Source organism: Delphinapterus leucas, chromosome 19, assembly GCF_059928025.1.
Source record: "Delphinapterus leucas isolate spDelLeu-1000000601 "Yukka" chromosome 19, BTC_Dleu_Yukka2, whole genome shotgun sequence".
In the NCBI taxonomy this organism is placed as follows: domain Eukaryota; kingdom Metazoa; phylum Chordata; class Mammalia; order Artiodactyla; family Monodontidae; genus Delphinapterus; species Delphinapterus leucas.
In genome coordinates, this window is record NC_143147.1 from 25,135,468 (window position 1) to 25,159,011 (window position 23,544).

General features: G+C 42.3%; 1 protein-coding gene across 5 annotated transcripts in view; it reads right to left on the bottom strand.

Annotated features, from left to right (window-relative positions):
- MYO1D (myosin ID) overlaps positions 1 to 23,544 on the bottom strand; it is a 344,153-nt gene that overhangs the window by 40,119 nt on the left and 280,490 nt on the right. The gene's annotated exons all lie outside the window — the stretch shown is intronic.

Here is a 23,544-nt window from a genome sequence, read left to right on the forward strand (position 1 = left end):
TCACCTGGCTAATTCCTCTTTTCCTCCCCTTCTGTGTATCCTCAGCTGTATGTCTCCAGGAAGCGTCCCCTACAGGCTCTGAAGACCACCTACCCTTTCCGCCAGGTCAGCTGTGGGCACACAGTCTCTCACAGCACTCACCATGCTCCAGGGCATCTGTCTGTCTGCTGTGTCTTACTCATTTTTATATGCTCAGTGGCAAGCAGAGTGACACAGAGTAAGAAGTGAACGTGCTGAATGACCGCTGGGCCTTAAGGGAATTACCGCGGCACCGCTAGTACAGCAAAATCTCTCCTAGGAAAGAGGAAAGATTTTCCCCTTGCTTTCCGGACTGAAGAACGTCCCTGCTTCTCTGGGGCTGGGAGCCCAGCGCGACTGCTCTTGTGCCTTATCTTAAATGCATACACGTGCAGACTCGCCCACCACCTGCCTCCCGTGGAGTGATGAGGGAGGGATGCCTGGCCTCGCTCGTGACCCAGGTCAGGTTCCATTTTAGCCGTGGCCCTGTTGGTGTATTAGCACTTAACTGATGCACACGTTCAGACACGTGTACTTAACGGAAGGGACAGCTAAAGCGCAAAAACGGCGTGATGCTCACACCTTGCAGCATAGGGAAAAATGCATTTGCAAACCTGTAGGAGGTAATGCTCAGAAAAAGCCCACAGTCTGGGGACAGGAAGGCATGATTGTCACAAGCACAGTCTGTGATAAGTCCAGGGAGGCCTCTAACCCTCAGAGGCAGCTAGTGCCCTAATCCAGAGGCACCCATGCCAGGGCAGACGACGTGGGGAGCGAGGAGATGCTGGATTTGGATAATCCAGCATCTGGATGACTGAAGTGGATAACTTCCACTCCAGTTATTGTAATCTGTGATGCGCAGATCTGAGGGTCTGGTGAGAGTTATCTGGAATAGGAGGGCTGCCAGGCTGCACAACTCTGGGGCAGACCCCTTCACATCACACTCTAGGTGAGAGGCACCCTCCCAAGTGCTGCCCTGCAGGGACCGTGCCTAACTCTTGATTAGATAACCCCTGTGTCTCTTACAGCAAAAAGGGCTTGCTTAGTTTTATCTGATGCTGGCATTCTTTACAAAACACTGTCTAAATTGTACACGTGACTTAATGAAACGGTGCTATATTTTCAAGGATCCTCCAAACACGAGGAGGGCTGAGTTGGTAAGAACTTTTGTCAGTGGCCACGTCTTAGGGCAGTACTCTTAGCAAACACTAGCAACTGTCTCTTGGCTCCGGTGTATTTTATTGGTTAGGGTTAGAAAAACAATGAAAGGCTAGTAGCTCTCAGGGATCCTGGGAAAATATGCAGATGTCATGTCTGAAAGTCAGTACGTTCGCCTATAGACAAATGAGACTCAACTACACTTTCCTCACGGGTGTCCTGTCAGCCAGGCTTTTCCTTCTCTTTATTAAAACAGAAAAGGATCAGTACTGGCATATGTGCACACATGTGTACACAGACACACACCCTTTACCTTCTATGCTATTCTAATATACTTTATACATATATATACATATATATATATATATGTATATATATATAAATTAGTCAAATTTCCTACCTTATTAGTTGATCCGGTAGAATATTTGATGGAAGATAAAATGAGTATTTTTAGTTCTCTGTGGTTTTTCCTTCTCTAAACTTCCTCTTCCTTGTAACTGAGCCCAGACCTGGCCCACCTGCCTTACAGCACCAACATGGAGCCACTGCTTAATGTAGCGGGAGGGGGGGAGGAGCAATCTGCCCACCTTCCAAGGTCCCATCAAGTATCCCCTCCTTTCTGACCTCTCCCCGCTTCACGCCGTGGCCCCAAGTCTGCACCTCTCTTTAGGAAGAATGGATAAGAACACGGGCCGAGGAGTCAACGAGGACTGAGCTGAAATCCTGGCCCTGCCGCTTACCAGCCGTGGGCATCTCTGGCAAGCGACATGGCCTCTCCGGGTCTCAGCTTCCTCATTCGAAAAATGGGAGCGATACCCAACCCATGTGGGCTTACGAGAAGCTGAAGGAGAAAAACGTACCCGAAGCACAAGGCTCAGGGGTAGCGTCCAGCCAGCGGCCCCCACACGGCAGCACCTTCTCTTCCTTTATTGTGCTTCCTTCTGAATTTATTCTGCCCCCCTTATTAGACTGTGATCACTTTGAGGGATCAAATATTTATCGAACGAATGGGGAAATGGATGTGAGAGGAACGGAAGACCACTGCACTTCCTACTAACAAGGTGGTCCTGAAGAATCACGACCACTCCCTTACTCTGCCCTCCTCTGGCTCCCAGTGAATCGATCAGACTAAGGTTATATGGCTTTACCAGCCAGATGGTCGATTTTCACCAGCAAAGAAAGCAAGGTATGAAAGGTTAATTAGGATACATTCTTACTGTAATACATTACCTCTCTGCTCAAATTCCATATGCAATTGACCACAGGAATGACAGCCCAGATTTCTGAAGGTGTCCGGATGATTTTTTTTTTTCCATATTAAGTGTCTCTCTGTCTATACTATATTGTAGAATAGAAGTAGGCTGACATGCTTTCCTCCTTTGCTTCTGTTCGTACACGATTAGCATTTAAGGTCTGTTTCTCTTTTCTCGGCTTTTTTTCTAAAGGACTTGGGATACTTGAGGTGTGCATCTGAAGCCCTGGGCTAGATTCCTGTGATCATTGATTTCATCAGGTTTGGACAGGGCAAGCTTAGAATGGAGACTCAAGTAATTCTTTCACACCCCTGGAATAACAGGCACTGAGGCCTCCACAGACCACGTGGCTGCAGATTCAGTTCTGGATTCCCTCCCCTTGGTACACCCGCCTCGGAGTCCCCAGGCTGCTTGTATAACGGCCCTGAGCATTATACAAGCGTTTCCATTCTGATGCTGCACTGAAAGAAATGGCTCTCCCATTATGGATTTAGGCACTTGGAGGGTTGAACAGTAGCTCATCCACTCTGTAGTTTTCCTTTGGAATTCAGTAATGAACTCATTAAATCACCAACTTGTTGTGACAGGAAGTCATTCAGATGCTGATGCTATTGCCATGGAAACCATTCCTCCACTCTGGAGCTCCGTCTGTCTCTGCTGAGGAGCACCCCAGCTCCATAATTACTGTCATTCCCCAAATAACACAGAGCCATCACCGCTCTGAGCAAATCCAGAAGCAGGGCATACAGAGTCTCTATTCTGCTTTCAGACTAATCCTTGTTGGTTTCGGTATTTTTAGCACACATTTCATTCTGTACCAGTTGTCTTTTTAATTCCTACATGCTGGCTCCTTTCCAGCACCTTTCCTAGAGAAGCAGACAAAGGATTTTTGGGGGGGATAGCTGTTAGGGATACTGCTTAAAGAGAAACCACTGCTTCCCCGGATCTTTGTGTTTCCAAATATGGAAAAATGAGTTCTGTCTTTTGAGACCCTGAGAAACAAATCCTAAATTCTATTACAGTTCATATCCTATAAAGCCTAAAGGTTTATGGATAGATCAGTAATGCCCAAATGCAAGTTCAGGGATGCAACTCAAAGTACAAAGCGATGTTTGCTTTATTTTGTTTGCACTATCTAGGCTATTGCTGAGCGCCAATACTGAAGGCTGACCAAGTCACAAAAAGGGAGAACGCTATTATCCAGTGCAGCAATCAAGTCTTTTTTGAATCTGTAATGGTACCTGGAATATGGGGAATTTTAAACATAACCATCACTTAGCAAATGAAAGGCACTGTACCAGGCATTCTGCATTCTGTTTCACGATTTAAATTTATCTGCCTGAAAATCCCGCGAGGCAGGTATTTTTATCCCAATTTTACGGCTCAGGAACGTGCAGCTCAGCGCAATTAGGTAAATTAAATAAAAGCCATGCTCTTCCGTACCGCATAGGTGTTACCACATCACACAAGCTGTGCCCACAGGGATAAAGGTGACTTCTGCTGCCTTAGAATCATAGACGCCTGGATCAGGAAAAGGCTTTCATGATTCTCTTTTCCAACCAACCAACACCTTCTAAAGACATCCCAGCTGACTGTCTGCTCTCAGCTTGGGTACAACCAGTGATGGAGAATTTACTAAGAACAGTCTGTGTTTGGACAGCAGTCTTGGTCTGTTCCTCACATGAGCGAACAGCAATCATTGTTGGAGCTTCCACTGAGTGCTAAACTAAGGAAACTTGGTTCTGGCTGAAAGATTGTCCTCTAGAATATCCGGGTATGGATGGGAGGAGAGGGAAATGAGAGCGAGCCAGGTTAGGATGTGTTTGGGCTCAACAAGAGGATCTCAGCCGATCACTGACTCTATGACCATTTGCCCCACGGGGAAGAAACCTGTTCCTCAGTGCCAGTGGGAAGGAAGCTGTGTTTTGGATGAGACTCAAATTACACACACACATAGTCACACACTCCACAAAATGTATAGCTGTTTGTTCCAAATAGAAACACCAAGATTTAAAGAAGGGCAGTGAGCAGCGATCTACCTTCTGGAAAGGTCAGCAAGGTCAGAGGAGGTACACAACACTGACCTTGCAGCTTCCTGAAGCTCTATGTTTAGTGCCGTTAAGGTAATTTCTTTCTGCTCGTGGGAATGAGGTTTACTCTTATAAATGCTCACTTGCCTCTGCCTTAGACTCTGAACTCTTTGGTGGCAAGATCTGTGATACCTGCAGATGTCTATTTACCTGTATGACCTGTGACAGGCCTCTTTTACCCAGATGCCTCTCTTATCCTTGTCTGTAAAATGAAGGAGACTGTTAACAGTATCTACCTCGTGGGAGTATTGTGAGGTTGAGCGGCAAAGTACAAAAAACCCCGAGACAAGTATCAAATCTATAAAAATGTGCCTTAACTCAGCATTCCATAAACAGTTTACAGCTTAATATTTATATCAGATCAAGTCTCTTTACAATTACCATGGAAAACAAAATGATTTTCAAAGCTTTGAGCAGTGATTTCTTTTAAGTAATATTCAATACAAAAATTTCGATAGTACAGGGTTGTGATTTTTTTTGGCATTCACTGCCTCATGATCTAACCTGTGGCAAAGATTAAAGCAAAATTTTCCACAGTTAATCACAGAGGATTAGTAAGGCCTCTATAATTCTGCATCATTAAAAATGAGCAGATCACACACTTGAGTCCAATGTTTTCGGTCTTTATAGATTTGTTTTCTAAGTAATTAAAAAGGTACTTGTGAATATACCCTGCCGACTTCTAAAAAGTATTTGGGGATAGCCTACAATAAAAGGAACAGAAATAATAAAAATGGAGTAATTTAAAAATAATCTTTTCATCCAATTCACAGCCATTTCTTCTTAATAATATCTATGAAGCAGAATTAATCTAGAGTTACAAATGAGATCTTCTAGTTTCTGACACTGAAAATATTTTATTCACTGTAACTAAACACAGCGCTGGTAATAAATGACTTCTGGGGGTGAGGGTGGGGTCTGTGAAATGGACTAAACTATAGACTCAAAGAGAACGAACATCAATATGATCATGAAGTGGATTAAATCAAGATGCAGCATATGCCCAGATCACATGTTTTATTTCCACTTGGATGTAACAGCTAGTTTTATGCAGAATATGCTAAGACAACCACACAAAAGGGAAATGAGTCACTTACTAAATACCAGAAAAGCTTAGGCCAACTGACTAGATGGAGACTCAGCCACGTCTTTTTCTGCCTCTGTTCCACTTCTATATCCTGAAGGCACTACCTTGTTTGAATCACAGGAGAGAAATCTTTTTGGCAAATATATATTGGACACATCCAGCCTTATTCTTTCCCCATGTCTCTCTCTCTCACTCTCACACACACACACACACACACACACCCACACACACACCCACCCCCACCCATCATATCCAGGAGGCTTTGGAATGCATGTGGTTTTCTTTCCCCAGCAGCCTTACCTCCATAATTATGTTCGATCTAGACTAACATTAAAATATTTTGCTCTTCCTGAGAAAGCAGCAATCAGCATGAGGTTCCATCTTCTCTTGGATGATAGCCCAGCATCCTTTCTCTCTCTCTCCCCTATATTCCCACCAGGAATAAAAGCCCTGTCTTGCTTACTCTCTGGTACAGTGCCTGACATATTATTGGTAATCAATAAACATTTCTTGGGTGAGTTGAATAAATATTTTTGGTCTCTCCTCCACTGGCTATCTGCTTTCTCCTCAGCCTAAAAGCAGGTACAAGTCTCCCATTAAAGACCAAAAAGCCCACCATTCTTTTCTCCTCACGAGCCATGAAATGCCCCCAAATTAAAATAAACTATCCTGAATGCCAGTGCCCTCCTGGCTATTGTTCCCTCTCTCATCACACCTTACGGTCAAGCTTTTGAAGAGAGTATATACATTCCCTTTACTCCTGTACTGTTTATTCTTTAACATTGTTTTGCAATCCATCCATCCATCCATTCCCTCCCTCCCTCCCTCCCATTCATCTGTCCACCTACCCTCTTCCTCCCATCTTTCCCTCATCCATTCATCTGTCTTCCATCCCCTTCCTCCCACTCTCCTTCCTTTGCTTCTGTAAATAAATATCAATGTCTGCAGTGTACTAGGTACCGCACTGGGAATACGGTATTGAAGAAGACACAATCTCTGTAGTGGAAGTGTTCTTGATCTCGTGGGAGATATGGGTGTGTAAACTTGAGATTCTTAAACTGGGGTACAATTCCCCTGGCTACTCAGGAGTGTATTATAGTAAGTGAAGCCCTGGAACAAACACAGAGAATCTTCCAGGAGGATCAGCTTTACTCCATGTAAATAACTGGAAACATTTAACACTCAAATTAAAGCCAGTGTTTAAAAAGACAGAATGAAAAATAGCATGCAAAGTAGCTTAATGGTTAAAATAAAACACAGGGCTTTAAAAGAAACATGCCATACGCTGTTTTAGGATGTGACCCCAGTGAATGCTGAGTTTACTCTTCTCTTGCTAGGGGTATTTCCTAAGTCTGAAGAGCACTGATAAGTAGGTAACTGCCACACAAGGTGACACGTTAGCCTAGAGGTAAGAACTCGAGTTCTGAGCATGAATGGCACAATTCTGGGGAGGGGTAGGCAGGATTACCTTTACAGAGGAGGTGACGTCTGAGGTAGCTCCTGGAAGATGAGTGGTTTACCATGTGGAAAAGGAGGGGACCGTCGCTGTGGGCAGAGGAAGCAGGATGCACAGCTATAAGGAGTTGGGAATGGGTCTGATACATGAGAAGCACAAGGAGGAGTCTAGCGGTAGCTGAAAAAGGAGGTAGGTTTTGACTGAACAGAGAAGAGCCCAGTTATCGTCCTAGAATAATGATATGTCCAATGCTGGAGACCATTTTCTATCCTTGAAACTCTTCTTCTCTTGGGACCACTGTATTCTGGTTCTCCTACTTCTTCGGCAATTTCTTCTTAGTTCCTTTTGCTTGTTTTCCCTCTTCAACATGCCCCCCTTAGCCCTTGTATCTTAGCATTCCCCAGAGTTCCTTCTTGGCCATGTTTTCCTTCTTATTCTCCTCACATGGATGGTTTCATTCACTCCCTCTGCTTCAACTTCCTTTAAGCAGCTGGCTTCCAAATCTACATTCCCCAGTGCAGACCTCTGGGCTCCAGACACGCGTTTCTCATTGCATGGTTATCTCAACCTAAATCGACCTATACCCTTTCAAAACAAGTAAGTCCTAAGCTGTCTCTATCACCTTTCATGCTCCTTCCTCCTTTCTAAGGCTGTTTCTGCCGGTCTCTACAGTCTAGGTTAATGGAACCACAATCACCCAAATAAAAACTCCAGAGTCACCAGTTACTTTGCTTATCACTTATAGCCAATCAGCACCTCTCTTAAAACTCTGTTAAATATCCCCTTTCCGATTCTGATTCAGGGTCCTTCCTGGTGGCACGCACATTGCTCAGCCAAGATGGATTCCAGCAAGAAGGATTCTAAGAGAAGATCCACCGAGAGGACCACTGGACATCCAAATTAAGACCACGTGGCAAGACCAGAGGGCAGACAGCAGAAGCAAGAAGAACTACAATCCTGCAGCCTGTGGAACAAAAACCACATTCACAGAAAGATAGACAAGATGAAAAGGCAGAGGGCTATGTAACAGATGAAGGAACAAGATAAAACCCCAGTAAAACAACTAAATGAAGTGGAGATAGGCAACCTTCCAGAAAAAGAATTCAGAATAATGATAGTGAAGATGATCCAGGACCGTGGAAAAAGAATGGAGGCAAAGATCGAGAAGATGCAAGAAATGTTTAACAAAGACCTAGAAGAATTAAAGAACAAACAAACAGAGATGAACAATACAATAACTGAAATGAAAAATACACTAGAAGGAATCAATAGCAGAATAAATGAGGCAGAAGAACGGATAAGTGACCTGGAAGACACAATGGTGGAATTCACTGCTGCGGAACAGAAGAAAGAAGAAAGAATGAAAAGAAACGAAGACAGCCTAAGAGACCTCTGGGACAACATTAAACACAACAACATTTGCATTATAGGGGTCCCAGAAGAAGAAGAGAGAGAGAAAAGGACCCGAGAAAATATCGGAAGAGATTACAGTCGAAAACTTCCCTAACATGGGAAAGGAAATAGCCACCCAAGTCCAGGAAGTACAGAGAGTCCCAAACAGGATAAACCCAAGGAAAAACATGCAGAGACACATAGTAATCAAATTGGCAAAAATTAAAGACAAAGAAAAATTACTGAAAGCAGCAAGGGAAAAACAACAAATAACGTGCAAGGGAACTCCCATAAAGTTAACAGCTGATTTCTCAACAGAAACTCTACAAGCCAGAAGGGAGTGGCATGATATACTTAAAGTGATGAAAGGGAAGAACCTACAACCAAGATTACTCTACCTGGCAGGGATCTCATTCAGATTCGATGGAGAAATCAAAAGCTAAGAGAATTCAGCACCACCAAACCAGCTCTACAACAAATGCTAAAGGAACTTCTCTAAATGGGAAACACAAGAGAAGAAAAGGACCTACAAAAACAAACCCAAAACAATTAAGAAAATGGTAATAGGAACATACATATCGATAATTACCTTAAACGTGAATGGATTAAATGCTCCAACCAAAAGACACAGGCTCACTGAATGGATACAAAAACAAGACCCATATATATGCTGTCTACAAGAGACCCACGTCAGACCTAGGGACACATACAGACTGAAAGTGAGGGAATGGAAAAAGATATTCCATGCAAATGGAAATCAAAAGAAAGCTGGAGTAGCAATACTCACATCAGATAAAATAGACTTTAAAATAAAGAATGTTACCACAGACAAGGAAGGACACTACATAATGATCAAGGGATCAATCCAAGAAGAAGATATAACAATTATAAATATATATGCCCCCAACATCGGAGCACCTCAATACATAAGGCAACTGCTAACAGCTATAAAAGACGAAATCGACAGTAACACAGTAATAGTGGGGGACTTTAAACCTCACTTACACCAATGGACAGATCATCCAAAATGAAAATAAATAAGGAAGCACAAGCTTTAAATGACACAAGAGACCAGATAGATTTAACTGATATTTATAGGACATTCTATCCAAAAACAGCAGATTACACTTTCTTCTCAAGTGCGCACGGAACATTCTCCAGGATAGATCACATCTTGGGTCACAAATCAAGCCTCAGTAAATTTAAGAAAATTGAAATCATATCAAGCATCTCTTCTGACCACAACACTGTGAGATTAGAAATGAATTACAGGGAGGGCTTCCCAGGTGGTGCAGTGGTTGAGAGTCCGCCTGCCGATGCAGGGGACACGGGTTTGTGCCCCGGTCCGGGAAGATCCCACATGCCGCGGAGTAGCTGGGCCCGTGAGCCATGGCCGCTGGGCCTGCGCATCCGGAGCCTGTGCTCCGCAACGGGAGAGGCCACAACAGTGGGAGGCCCGCGTACCGCCAAAAAAAAAAAAAAAAAAAAAAAAGAAATGAATTACAGGGAAAAAAATGTAAAAAACACAAACACATGGAGGCTAAACAATATGTTACTAAATAACCAAGACATCACTGAAGAAATCAAAGAGGAAATCAAAAAATACGTAGAGACAAATGATAATGAAAACAGGACGATCCAAAACCTATGGGATGCAGCAAAAGCAGTTCTAAGAGGGAAGTTTATAGCTATACAAGCCTTCAAGAAACAAGAAAAATCTCAAATAAACAATCTAAACTTACACCTAAAGGAACTAGAGAAAGAAGAACAAACAAAATCCAAAGTTAGCAGAAGGAAAGAGATCATAAAGATCAGAGCAGAAATAAATGAAATAGAAACAAAGAAAACAATAGCATAATCAATAAAACTAAAAGCTGGTTCTTTGAGAAGATAAACAAAATTGATAAACCATTAGTCAGACTCATCAAGAAAAAGAGGGAGAGGGCTCAAATCAATAAAATTAGAAATGAAAAAGGAGAAGTTACAACAGACACCAGAGAAATAAAAAGCATCCTAAGAGACTACTACAAGCAACTCTATGCCAATAAAATGGACAACCTGGAAGAAACGGACCAATTCTTAGAAAGGTATAACCTTCCAAGACTGAACCAGGAAGAAATAGAAAATATGAACAGACCAATCACAAGTAATGAAATTGAAACTGTGATTAAAAACCTTCCAACAAACAAAAGTCCAGGACCAGATGGCTTCACAGGTGAATTCTATCAAACATTTAGAGATGAGCTAACACCCATCCTTCTCAAACTCTTCCAAAAAACTGCGGAGGAAGGAACACTCCCAAACTTATTCTATGAGGCCACCATCACCCTGATACTAAAACCAGACAAAGATACTACAAAAAAAGAAAATTATAGACCAGTATCGCTGATGAATATAGATGCAAAAATCCTCAACAAAATACTAGCAACCAGAATCCAACAACACATTAAAAGGATCATACACCATGATCAAGTGGGGTTTATCCCAGGAATGCAAGGATTCTTCAATATATGCAAATTAATCAATGTGATACACCATATTAACAAATTGAAGAAGAAAAACCATATGATCATCTCAATAGATTCAGAAAAATCTTTTGACAAAATTCAACACCCATTTATGATAAAAACTCTCCAGAAAGTGGCCATAGAGGGAACCTACCTCAACATAATAAAGGCCATATACGACAAACCCACAGCAAACATCATTCTCAATGGAGGAAGAACTGACAGCATTTCCTCCAAGATCAGGAACAAGACAAAGATGTCCACTGTCACCACTATTATTCAACATAGTTTTGGAAGTCCTAGCCGCGGCAATCAGAGAAGAAAAAGAAATAAAAGGAATCCAAATTGGAAAAGAAGAAGTAAAACTGTCACTGTCTGCAGATGACATGATACTATACATAGAGAATCCTAAAGATGCCATCAGAAAACTACTAGAGCTAATCAATGCATTTGGTAAAGTTGCAGAATACAAAATTAATGCACAGAAATCTCTTGCATTCCTATACACTAATGATGAAAAATCTGAAAGAGAAATTAAGGAAACACTCCCATTTACCATTGCAACAAAAAGAATAAAATACCTAGGAATAAACCTACCTAGGGAGAGAAAAGACCTGTATGCAGAAAACTATAAGACACTGATGAAAGAAATTAAAGATGATACCAACAGATGGAGAGATATACCATGTTCTTGGATTGGAAGAATTAATATTGTGAAAATGACTATACTACCCAAAGCAATCTACAGATTCAATGCAATCCCTATCAAATTACCAATGGCATTTTTTGCATAACTAGAACAAAAAATCTTAAAATTTGTATGGAGACACAAAAGACCCCAAATAGCCAAAGCAGTCTTGAGGGCAAAAAACGGAGCTGGAGGAATCAGACTCCCTGACTTCAGACTATACTAGAAAGCTACAGTAATCAAGACAATATGGTACTGGCACAAAAACAGAAACCTAGATCAATGGAACAAGATAGAAAGCCCAGAGACAAACCCACGCACCTATGGTCAGCTAACCTATGACAAAGGAGGCAAGGATATACAACGGAGAAAAGACAGTCTCTTCAATAAGTGGTGCTGGGAAAACTGGACAGCTACAGGTAAAAGAATGAAATTAGAACACTCCCTAACACCATACACAAAAATAAACTCAAAATGGATTAGAGACCTAAATGTAAGACTGGACACTATAAAACTCTTAGAGGAAAACATAGGAAGAACACTCCTCGACATAAATCACAGCAAGATCTTTTTTGATCCACCTCCTAGAGTAATGGACATAAAAACAAAAATAAACAAATGGGACCTAGTGAAACTTCAAAGCTTTGCACAGCAAAGGAAACCATAAAGAAGACGAAAAGACAACCCTCACAATGGGAGAAAATATTTGCAAACGAATTAATGGACAAAGGATTAATCTCCAAAATATATAAACAGCTCATGCAGCTCAATATTAAAATAACAAACAACCCAATCCAAAAATGGGCAGAAGACCTAAACAGACATTTCTCCAAAGAAGACATACAGATGGCCAAGAGGCACATGAAGAGCTGCTCAACATCACTAATCATTAGAGAAATGCAAATGAAAACTACAATGAGGTATCACCTCACACCAGTTAGAATGGGCATCATCAGAAAATCTACAAACAACAAATGATGGAGAGGGTGTGGAGAAAAGGGAACCCTCTTGCACTGTTGGTGGGAATGTAAATTGATACAGCCACTATGGAGAACAGTATGGAGGTTCCTTAAAAAACTAAAAATAGAATCACCATATGACCCAGCAATCCCCCTACTGGGCATATACCCTGAGGAAGCCATAATTCAAAAAGACACATGCATCCCAATGTTCATTGCAGCACTATCTACAATTGCCAGGTCATGGAAGCAACCTAAATGCCCATCAACAGACGAATGGATAAAGAAGATGTGGTACATATATACAATGGAATATCACTCAGCCATAAAAAGGAACGAAACTGGGTCATTTGTTGAGACCTGGATGAATCTAGAGACTGTCATACAGAGTGATGTAAGTCAGAAAGGGAAAAACAAATATCGTATATTAACGCATATATGTGGAACCTAGAAAAATGGTACAGATGAACCGGTTTGCGGGGCAGAAACTGAGACACAGACGTAGAGAACAAACGTATGGAAACCAAGGGGGGAAAGCTGCGGGGGGTGGTGGGGGTGGTGTGATGAATTGGGAGATTGGGATTGACGTGTACACACTGATGTGTATAAAATGGATGACTAATAAGAACCTGCTGTATAAAAAAAAGAAAAAAAAATCCCCTTTCCTTTAAATCTCCACCAGGGATTCCCAACTGAGCTGGGAGTTCTCCCACTTGCCTCCCCTCAGCTGAGAATCACTACATGTGATGAGATTTTACTGATGGGCATGAGCTGTGCAGTTGGACTGTGTCTGGGGGTTAGATTCACTGGCATGACCCCATACGTCTTGGCCAACTGCAGTAACTACTTAAATGGCTCCCTGATACCAGTTCATCTCCCTCTAAGATCTCCTCCACAATTCTCCAGTTGTCTTTTTAACACGGAAGTCTGATTAAAGATGACAATGTGTTGAAATATACAAAACAAAACTACTGCAGAATGAGAAGGAAATATAAGTGAGTCTTTAACCTTTGGACGGGTAAGACTTTTCACAGCATTCACACGAAGGCTAAGGAAAAGGCAGATCTGATCACACAAAAATGCGAAACTTCTGTAGAAAAACAATGCAATTAAAAAAAGACAGATTGGGAAAGTATTTGCACCATATGAGGGTTAATAGTCCTCATAGATAAAGAGCTCTTACTAACTAGTAACCCAATGATGGAGGCACCAAAAGATAAAAAGAGGCAAAGGATATGAACAATTCACAGCACGTGTACAGATGACAAGTAGACCCATGGGAGAAACTGTTCAACTTCATTTAAAAAATGTAGATGAAAACGACAGATATACAGAAGTTTTTTCTCTGTCAAACTGGCAAATGAAATCCAGTGCTGAGTGAGTAACTTGGTACATGAGGCACGCTGATAGCTGGCTGGTGGGAGCGCAAAATGGCACAAGCTTTAGAAAGCTTATCTAGAAATATGTATAAAAAGCCTTGAAGGATATATGCCCTTTGACCCCACAATTCCACTTCTAGGAATTCCTAAGGAAACAATCATGGATAGAAATAAATACATCCCTCTAAGGACAATTACCACAGCACTGCTTATAGAACTAAACACTAGAAACATTCTAGATGCTCAACTGTAACGGCTGACAATGAAACAATATAAATAAATTTTAGTTCATTTTTAGCATGAAATACCACACAGGTATGCAAAGTTGTGCTGGAAAAGAACAATGAGTGACACAGGAAGACATTTTCAGAATGATTGCTCTACAATGTTAAGTGAAATAGCAATTATAAAATAGACTGTATTAAAAAAAATCTCATTTTTGGAAAACTGTATCGGTATGCAAAAGAAGATACAAAATATGTTAACAATGGTTTGCATGTGTGCATACAGACTTTTTTCTTCAGTGTCCTCATGTACATTTCCCCAAATTTCCACACACAGAGTTACTTTTGTTATCAGAAAAAAAATATTTTTAACTACAGACAGAAAAATTCCCGTTTTGGTTGCCTGTTGTCTACTGGATGAAACCCAAATCCCTTGGCCTGATATGTGAGGCCTGTCACAATCTGGCTCCGCATCGGCGTCCCAGCCTGCTCTCCCTGCTCTTCCCGGCAGAGTACCATATTCGGGGCTCCCCGAGTCACGTGCTTATCCACCAGCAAGCCTGGTTGTGCTAAACCTTTGCCCGCAGAGCCACACCTCTCCTTCCTCTCCACCGCGCTCCCAGGATTGGTTAACTCCTCATCCTTCTAAACAGTCTGCCTCTCCAATTTCTGGTCTTCTCTCAACTCACCAAATTCTTTTCTGCCTCAGGGCCTTTGCACCTACCATTTTTTCTGCCTGGCTCCGTCTTTACACGAAGAGCTCCTTTTCATCTTTCGAACCTTAACTTAAATGTCACCTCTGCCCTTGGCCTTCTCCAACCACTCTATCCAAAACAGGTCACCTCCTTTAATTCTCTGTCTCAGAGCCCTGTTTATTCCTCCTTAGCACTTGCTACTATAGAGAACTATTTTTATTCATTTGTTTACTTGTTTTGGGAGGGGGGTTTGCCCTACGTGAGTGTAAGCTCCAGGAGGACTGGGGCTATGATCTCACCTGGGGCCTCACACCTGGGAGAACATAGTTCCTTATGGAATGGACAGACAATGGAAAGGCTAGCTGTTCTGTAACGTATCCTTCTGTCTTCCCATGGGGCACTGTATGCTCATCTCCACCAACCTTTCTCTATCTGTATTTTTATTTATTTATTTGGCTGTGCTGCATGCCTTGTGGGATCTTAGTTCCTCGACCAGGGACTGAACCGGGGCCCATGGCAGCGGAAGCATGGAGTCCTAACCACTGGACTGCCAGGGCAGTCCCTCTCTAACTGTATTTTTAACAACACTAATGCAACTGTTTCTTTACAAACCCTGAAATGGACTGTAGGTGCTCTGAGATGGACACTGGGTACAGGGTCAAGGCCTGGTGTACTGTAGGCACTCAACAAGCACGTGCTCTGAATGAATGGAGGAGGGGCTCCCAGTGGGTGGAGGAAACAAAAAGTTTTAGCTACATTTTAAAATGGATTTTAGCAACTGGCTAGTTAATTAATTTCTGAGCTTCAGAAAAAAAATGAACAACAGAAAATCTAACATTAAAACCATAGAATTAAAAGAAGGGAAAAGAGGAATATCATAGTGCCTTTGGGTCTGTCAGAAAGTGAATTGTGCCACATTCCTTAATCTAAGGAATTTATAGGCTCCTTGTGTGGAACCTGTAAACTGATGTTTGTTTGTTTCTTTTTTTTTTTTTTTTGTGGTACGCGGGCCTCTCACTGCTGTGGCCTCTCCCGTTGTGGAGCACAGGCTCCAGACGCGCAGGCTCAGCGGCCATGGCTCACGGCCCCAGCCGCTCCGCGGCATATGGGATCTTCCCGGACCGGGGTACGAACCCGTGTCCCCTGCATCGGCAGGCGGACTCTCAACCACTGCGCCACCAGGGAAGCCCGATGTTTGTTTCTTTTACAGTGTGCTCCCAGAAACCTCAAATATTTTACAGACAGATAATGCAGGGCACTCACCCCAATTAAGGCAGCTTAAGAGTGAGATGGTCTAGTTTAAGTATGCCAAATGCAGAGATGGTCAGTGACTTGTGGGACAAAGTGTCAAATCCGACTGAGGTTTCAGCAGTGCAGTTATTACTCAGCGAAATAATGTGAACCTTTCAACTCGGGAGGCTTAGCCTATTTTTGTAAAAGTGGCCAGACTGGATGGGGCCTGAGATGCTGTGTTGTTAGTTAGGGGTCGGCAAAGTTTCTCTCTAAAGGGCCAGAGAGTGAATATTTCAGCTCTGCAGGCCATACAATCTGTCCTGCAACCACTCAGCTTGGCTGCTGTGTAGACGTAAGTGGACGGGCCCGATGTGTTCCCAGACAGTTTTACTTGTGGACAATGGATTTGAATTTTATGTAATTTTCAGGTGTCATGAAACATTATCCTTCTTTTGATTTTTTCTGCTAACCATTTAAAAATGCAAAACCACCTTGGTGGCGGGCCACATGTGGCCCGTGGGCCACAGTTTGCTGATCTCTGGGCTAGTTTATGACAGTTTATCTGTATGGGCAGCAGTTGGACAGTGAAAAGACACACTCTCAGAGGCAGAGCCCTGATCTCCAAAGAGTAAGTTCCGACACTTGAGCGCCGAGGCCCAATAGAAACAACCTATTTCTGAGCACGACTGGACCAGAAAACAATGTCGGGCACCGGATGGTTAACAGTTAATTTAAGACGGAGCAACGAGGGAAAAAGACTTTGCTTTTGGAAGTGAAGAGTGTTCTTTGAAGTTTGAGTAAAAGTGTTTGGTTCACACTTTAGGGAAGCACATTATATTAGTGCCTTTTCACTGCAGGATAAACGGAAAATAAGTAACACGCAGCTATCATCACGTGGTCGCACCTGTGGTTTGAAACGGCAGACAAACCGTTCTCCTTTCAAGGCTCACTGTCAGATGACACAACTGCTGACAGTAAGAAAGCCCAGGAAACATCTTTTTCATGAGAAAAAGGCTCCCTCCACAATTCTCACTCGTTCGGCTATAGAATGCATCCCCAGGGAGATGAGAGGAAACAGAGGTTATTTCCAAGGTCTCTTCTGCCCCTCTCATTTTCTGTTTTAAAGCGTGCTTCCGTTTCTAAATATTTCACTCCTTCCGCTTTGAATAATACGGGTGCTTTACATTGGAGAGGAAGCAGCATCTAGAGTACAGGATGCCTGGGTGCTTGTCTATTACTAATTAGCTGTGCTCTCGAGCAAGTTCCTGAATGTCTCTGTGCCTCAGTTTCTTCAGCTATAAAATGAGGATAATAATAGCACCCTTCTCAAGTTGTGACGTTTATGTGTGTCAGTGCATGTACGGTGCTTTGAATAGAGCCTAGCTTGGAATAAGATGAGTGTTAACTATTTTTGTTATTATCTTCATGTGCTTATCAAGTACCCCAGAATGTGTGCTCATGTGTGTGCTTTCACACGCGCACACGCGCACACACACACACACATTTTAATCTGATCCTCAGCTGGCCAGGTATTATCCCCTTTTTATAGGAAATATAGCGAGGTTTAGTGGCCCAAGCTACTCAGCTATGAATCTTCTTTTGATTATGAACCAAATTGTCCTTCAAGGGCTTTTAAATTACTCAATGTGATCTTGACTTTCCTGCCCTTTGCCTGTTGTGGAAGTTCCTTAAAGAAAGGTTGCATTACAAAAGTCTTAAAAAAACCCCTACATACTTGTAATCCACATGCAATAGGGATCTTAATTGTTTGAAGTTAAGTTTATTTTTCTCATATGCTTTATGACCATTACCTTTTAATCATGTTTTATTATTTCCATCCCTAATACTCCTTCTACTCTCTTAAATATCTTTCTCGTTTATTGATCACCTATCATCAATTTCTTGCAATGTAAATAAACTATGTCCATTCCCAGCCACAGAACTTTAAATGAAGTATTTCTTGACCTTTCAGCTTCACCTTCTGTGTTTATCAGTGCTGTGCATGTAATAACAGGGTAGCTATCCTATAGTAGACCTCATTCGACTGCAAAACAGTGTTTGTGGCAAACTGAATATGCCTGTTGTTAAAATATTAAACCATTTTGGGAAAAACCTAATCCCTCCTTATGCATAAGTATGGTAACTGATTTATATGGCCGTGGCAGGTCACCAGAGAGACAGCGTCTAGTTTATAAGGACTGCTGAGACAAAGCCAACCTAGAGGAGTAGTGGTCTCAGAAACCTGCTGCGAGAAACATATGTATATTATGGAGGGTTTGAATTAAAAAGAAATTTTAATACCCAGAGACAACTAAAATAAATGATCCATGATACAAAACTTTCACACCGAAAGTTAAAATTCTGACTCTCAAGATTAGCTGGTGAATCGTTCAGAGAAAGCTATGTTTTTGAAGATTTTTACAAGCAAACTAACAACATTTACTACTGTCATTAACTCAGTCCTATTATACGTTCTGCACTTTTTTTGCTTTCATTTTTTCCAACTTTTTTCTTTTTATCTAATTCTAAAATTCATACATGTTCACTGTAGAAAATTTGGAAAATGGAGGAAAGTATAAAGCAGGAGAAACAAAATTTTACCCATAATACTGTCTCACCATCCTCGGGAGAGAACCTTGGTTAATATTTTGACGTATTTACATAGTAACACTGATATTTAACATACCCTTCTAGTGATTAAATTTTGCCGTAAAAATGATTTTTTCTTACAATTTTCCCTTGATTGTCATTGAAATAAAGCTAGAAAGCACAGAAACATTGTAAGAAGTAAGAACAGAAGCACCTAGCATTAACCATTTTGGTATATTTTCTTCTACTCCTTTTTATGTCTATATTCTTTTCAAAGTTGTGATTGCAATTTGGATATAATATTTTGTACTTTAAAAACTTATTATATCATAAGCACTTTCTTTTGACATCAAAAAGTTTGTAAGGGTAAGTTTTAGTGGCTGTAAAAAATTTCATCACATGGCTATACAAGTATTTGTTCAGATATTCTTTCAATGTTTCAGTTGTGTACAGTTTTCACTATTTATAGATAACTGCTACATGCATCTTTACATATAGATTTTTGTCCACATTTCTAATTACCTTCTGAGGACATATATCTTGAAAGGTGATTGTTAGGACAAAGAATATGAACATTACAAAGTTAGTAATGTTATTTTTTCCTCTGACTCTAAATGTACAATGTAATCCTTGAAATAAATACTATTACATTAAATATTAAATTCTATTATATTTCCTTTCATTCCTTTTAAGGGCAGGAAGGTTTTCAGGTCTTTTGATTCATGCCTGCAAATGGTTTTCCAGACCTGTATCAATTACCTCTCTCACTAGCAATAAACCAATGCAGAATCTTACTGCATTCTCACTAATGTAGAACGTTACCATTAAAATAAACTACACTGACTTGAAGGGAAAAGTAGTATCTTATTGTTTTGCTAACATACCTTTGATTATTAATGAAGCTGATATGTATTCAAATGTGTATCATTTTTTCTATCTTTTTTGGTACCTTTTTTTGGGTGAATTTTCTTTGCTAACATAGGTATTTCTAAATACATAGTGATTACTGGAGGATGAGGTTAATCTAAGGCTCAGAAGTATGTACTTAGCCCACGCATTTGGGTACCAGTGGGAACGATTTCAAACTGAGTAAGAATCAGGAGAGTGAAGGGCTGCTTCACCCATGAGGACCCAGTAAATCATGCAGTTCTCTGTCCCCCGCCACCTCCCTCCACTGCACGCACGACAGTCAATCCTGCCTTAAACTGCTGTGTCTCGGTGTAAGATGAGCTACTAAGTATTCGATTTAATGTATTTGGTTTTTTAAGCCTTTTTTGGTGTGATGTTATTTTGGTTTACTACCTTTCTTGCTGGGCTAAAAAGGCTATGTGGGAATAATCTGCTTTGCTTGACTTTATCTGTCAGAACCTGGAAGTCAGTTAGCAGATTGTCTGTAGAAGCACTTTCCCCTGTAACCACACCGGCTTCCAGCAACCGCGTGGGGTCCTGGCTGCTGTGGGAGGCTGGGAGCGGAGCCCAGGCACAAAAGGAGCGGAACCTCGCACCTCTGCATTTCTTTCCCTTCCAGACTGGGTCAAAATGGGCTGAGAAGAGGGCTGTCATTTAGCAGGCAGATTTTTCTTATGCTCGCTCTGAAGTTTCTAATTATTCACACAAATCTGGATCCCACATCAGCTTCCTTCAAAGTCACTTAGGAAAATCTCAGTCAGCGTGTTAGGTCGCTTTCCTTTCTAAGCCGACACCCTATACTTGGCAATGATTGCTAAGTGGCTCTACAGTCAGGGTTTCGGTGCAGTGTACAACCCAGGGTGAACTCCTCTGACCAGAGCCTACCTGACTCTTTCCTTCCCTCCTTTGATGTTTATTTAGCGCTTCCCGTGCTGGGGCAGTGGATGACTCGGATATACACACGACACATCCCCTGTTCTTAGGGAGCTTACAGTTTAATGGGGGAGACAGACTAAGAGGACGGATAACTAGAAAATGAAAGGAAGGTAATGGTGAGCACAGAGAAAACAAATAAAGAGGCACAGAGGCCCTTGCATGTAGTTCCACTTCATTCTAAGGAGTCATCTGAGGCTCAAGGCCATGTGACATTTAAGGGGGAGGGTACAGAAGGGAATCCCAACAAGGCCCATCTGCATTTTGTTGTCACTGTTACAGAGGGAATATGTGATCCTTCTAGAGAAAACATACCCCCCAGCCTCAGAATTATACAAACAGTCCATCACCTTTGATGACAGTGCTCGCTGTTGCATAATGTGTAGAACTAAAAATAATGTCATCATCTAGGAAACACTGTCATGTGCTAATAAACCTGTCCCTTAAAGAGAACGTTCTTCTCTGTAGCAACAGAAGGCATCCTGGCAGCACCCACTTTCACAATGCAGCTCCCACCTCTGTCCCTCTTCAACCTCACCCCCACTGGACCCTGGAACCCTGACCAGGGAGCAGCTGCTCAGATTCCGGAACCGTTCAACCCTTAGCTCCCAGTCACCTGCTCTGCTGCCTCTGTCCCTGAGAGCAGCTGCTCTTCATTTGGCCAGCAATGGTTTGGTGGTTGAGGACACATCTATTCGGGACCAAACTGACCTACGGCGTGGTCATCACTAAACACTCTCACGGAGGGACTGTGTTACCACCAGTGGCGTCTGAACAAGGAGACCAGCACTGAAGGTCAATTCCACACACCTGCTTCAAAGTTTCTCATTACGATCAAACACCTTCAGCGATAAGAAATCCATCTGTGGCTTCCTAAATCAATATTCATTCAATACATAGTTTCTGAGCATCTAGACTGGTCCTCAGGCACAGACCTCCCCTTGTGGAACTCCTCACAACTTCCGGAAAGTGACAGATGCTAAATTAACACATGCACACAAATTAATTATAACTGTGGTGTTATGAGGGAAAAATAGGGTGTTATAGATGACACGAACATGAGGACTTAAATTTGTCTGGGGATGGGGTCATCTAAGCTGAAACCTGAAAGATGAATGGGGGTCAGTTTCCAGCAGAAGGTCTAGCACCTGAGACGTCTCCAAGGTAGGTAGTGTGGGCCGCTTGCTTGAGGAAGTATAGATCTTTCTCAATTTATGATGGGGTTACATCCCGATAAACCCATTGTAAGCTGAAAATATCATAAGCCAAAAATGCAATTAATACGCCTGACCTACTGACATCACGGCTGAACCTAGCCCACCTTCAGCATGCTCAGAACACTTACATTAGCCTACAGGTGGGCAAAATCATCGAACCCAATGTCTGTTGCATTGGATATCTCATGTAACTGGTCGAATACTGTACTGAAAGCGAACAACAGAATGGTCCTCTGGGTACAGAGTGGTCATACCTGTGTCGGTGGCTCACCCTCGTGATGGCGTGGCTGCCCAGCATCACGAGAGTCAGGGATGCACGTCACTAGCCTGGGAAAAGGTCACAATTCAAAATGTGAAGTGCCGTTTCTACTGAATGATTATCACTTTCACACCATCATACGGTCAAAACGTTCTAAGTCAAACGGTTGTAAGTCTGGGACCACCTGTGAAGGGAAGTGGGTGTGCCTGCAGGTGAGGAAGAGGTGCAGATGCTGGCCTTTCGGGGGCGTTAATGGGGTAAAAGTATTGAGGAGACAGGAGTTTCTGGCTGAGGGTAAGGGGACACTGGCAAAGGGTAACAAGTGGCAGTGGGGGCAGAAGCTGATAAATGAAGAAGTGAATGAAGAGGACAGACAACAAGGTCCTGCTGTAGAGCACAGGGAACTATATTCAATATCCTGGGATAAGCCAACGGAAAAGGATACGAAAAAAAGAATGTTGAAGAATTACATACAATAAAACATGTTAAAAACAACTGAAAAAAAAAAGTGAATGAAGGAAGACGAGGTGAATTAGGGTGTCTAAGCATCCTAAGGACAGAAGCCTTGTTTATTTTGTTCATGGCTATGGCCCTGGTGCAGAGGACGCTGCTCAGCAAGTAATATGTGCTCAAAAAGTACTTGTCGGACGAATGGCTGTATTGGGACAGAACCGATTCCGTAATAATCATGATGACAACAGGAATAAACTCAGCCACCATCAACTGAGCACCTATTACGTGCCACAGCTGTGCTCGTCGTTTGGCTAGACTAACCCCATTCCACCAACATGCAAAGCAGGCATTGTTATCCTCACTCATGGATGATGAATTATAAGGTACCCAGAGGTTTAAGAAAACACCCAAGGTGTCTCGTCCAGGGATGCACTGAAACGCGGGCCAGTCTCAGTCCAAAGCCTGTGCTCTTTCGGCCACATCACGCTGCTTCTCAAGCATGAACATGTTGGTAAGTTGGGCTCCAGGCCCTTCCAGATGACTTGGCCGCTGCGGGGTCTCATGCTGTCACCATGCTTAGTCAGCCTGTCCAAGCAGCCCCATAGGAAGGAAGCATACATGCCCCAGATGTGGGTGATCACAGACATCCACCTACAAGGTGCATTTACCGGAAGTGCCTTGTGCAATGAGGCTGTGCTGGGTTAGTTCAGGGGTGCTAATGAGGCCACTGTTCCTGGTTAGTCTCCAGGTCCAATTAACTCAGCTCCATGGCTTTGACACCTCAGCCCAAGTCATCTGTCTCAGAGAAAACACCTGAGAAGTGTGGGTGGCTTGGTAAAACCTGTTTGTAAGACTAGGAAAGCCATTCAAAGGAATGTCACAATAAATGCCAGGAGCAGCTTCCTATCAAAAGAGCATGTGACCTTTTAACACAAACTTGCGCAAATCAGAGCTCCTCTACCTTGCAGAGACCTTTTCTCCAAGGAAGTCTGGAGATGTTTCCCCCCCAAGAATTTCTCAGAATCTTCGTCTCTGTGATATTGTT